We start from the raw sequence: 2,500 nt of genomic DNA on the forward strand, positions 1-2,500 counted from the left end.
TTCCTTAAAATGGGGGACAATGACATCTGTGCTATAACAGAGACCTGGATAAAGGCAGCAGGAAGCACTCCTGCAGTACTGGCCTATAATTAATTCCACAACTTTTGGCTGTAGAATTTGGACTGAAGCTCCAAAGGTGATGGTATTTTCATATTCATAAAGGATGCACACACCTCCAGAGTGGTAGACCAACATTATGCATTACAGATCCTGCAGGCATAGCTGACATTGGGTAAGACAGTGGTTCAGGTTGTAGCCTGCAATAGGTCCCCATACATTTCCCAAAATTCACCCTCTATGTCCATAAACACCCTGTAGAATATTAGTGTCCAACCTAACACTGTCATACTGGTTAACTTCAACTAACACACCAATAAGTGGGAAAGCTACTCACGTACCGATGCACATGCCCATCACATCGATCTGGTCCTTCAGAACATAGACAACATTTGCTCTACACCAGTAGTCAACACCTCACTTGTTATTTCTGAACACAAAGTAATCACCTTTGGAATTCCACAGCCATCCTACCCCCCCACTGCACAGGTAACCACCACGAAAAGCCTTTCAAAAGCTAACTATGGCCTCATAAAAGCAGAGGAGGCTAACCTCATGTCAGCCATGCAAATGGATACTAGTTGCTTGACAGCTGAATCAAACAACAATGCACTATGAACACATGCACAAATGCATGGATACCACCTTACCCAATACAACCAGGACCCTCACCTCCAAAAAAAGGAAGCTGATCTGGTGGTCCCCTGCCATAAAGAAATTGTACAACAGAGGGAGGGAGCTGATGTGGAATAAGGTGAAGTCTCAAGACTTATCAATGAATAGTTGAGATCCCTCATCAAATACTACAAAGTTAGCTATGAGAACAGACTTGGAGCACATAGTAAAGACAACCACAAGCCTCGTACAGTTATGTAAAGAATCTCCATGGCAATACCAAGAATTGTTCTTTGCTACTAGACAATGGCACCTCCCAGAATGAGCTAACAAATAATGCCAATATACTAGCTGGCATCTTGAGTGCAAACAGTGCCCCTCACCCCCCATAGGACCAATCACAATACCAATACATTGCCAGGCAACCAGTATTACTGCAGCACAGGTTACAACACCACTATCCAAACCAAGAATACAGCCTCTATGAGACCTGAGAATATACCTTGCTGTGTTCTACGTAAACTACAGAGTGACCTGTCATCTTACCTGTGTGCCCTGTTCAAGCACAGCCGCACCTCAGACTTTGGCCCTATTGAATTGTGCACTGCTACAGTCACTCCTCCCAACAAATGAGGTGTAACTACAGATCCTGGAAAATACTGCCCCAACTGCCTGACAAGTCTGTTATGTGAAGCTATGGAATGCATCATCATGCACCTAATAAACAGGAATATGGGAATCTGCAGATTCAGTATCCAACACAGTTTACTTTTGTGAAGGGTAGGTCATACCTGCTCATTAAACCTGGTTATCCTCTTGCCATCAGTCACCTGAGCTGGGGATGAAGGCAAGGTAACATACAGCATTCACTGATCTGGCCAAAGCCTTTGATAACATTCCCAACTCACTAAGCTCGGCATCAATCCCTATATAACAATGTGGGAACAGAGGCACAAACACAGGGGTAGACTGGACATACTGCTGCAATACATTGAGACAGTTGCAGATGTCAATGAGTTTGTTGTAACATCCTTTATGAGGAATATGACATCGGTAATACCAATAGATATGAGCATTTACTGACTGCATTCCCCAGTGTCCACAACTGATTTGCCAAGGACATCAACTGTCTGCGGAACGCACAAAACATGACAGGCAGACATGTGGCCAGTGTGTGGAGAGTGCGCCAGTGGAGAGGTGTGTCAGAGACATATCATGGTGAGTCATGACGTCACACACTAAATGCATGTCCACACAAACCCTGTCAATCCTTCAATTCACCATGTGTATATCAGCACTGATGACATAGAATTTGTTAACAGATCTGGGGATATGTCTCCCATGTCGGTTAGCTGTCTCCACATGTCCTGTCCTGTGATGTATTGCTACCCACTGTATGTGAATCTGTAGGCCACCACCTCTGTAATATCCCTCACACAAGCAAGCAAATGGGGCAAGGCCCACATTAAGAAATGTCCCATATGTCGGAACTAGCAGCAGTGTCCAGACCCACAGCACAATACAATGTGGACACCTACATAGTGGTATGGCCATAGCAATACCTGACATCTGCACATCTGTACAGAGCACAGACAGAAAGTAGATAGCTGATAGGTTATGCATTAGGATGAATGTGTTGAAAGATACACGTCTGAAATTGAAAGGTATGCCATTACTATATGACAGCAGTCCTCAATGACATGTCCAAAGAACATAGTAGTCTACATTCAATATCAACATATCAGGGGATACATATAAACATACAGCTCAAACACCTAGAACAAGATGCACAGTACTTACAGTCCAGCTTTGCATGCAGGGGTGTATG

This window comes from Protopterus annectens, chromosome 8.part1 (genome assembly GCF_019279795.1).
Source record: "Protopterus annectens isolate FY-2018-M chromosome 8.part1, PAN1.0, whole genome shotgun sequence".
Lineage (NCBI taxonomy): Eukaryota > Metazoa > Chordata > Ceratodontiformes > Protopteridae > Protopterus > Protopterus annectens.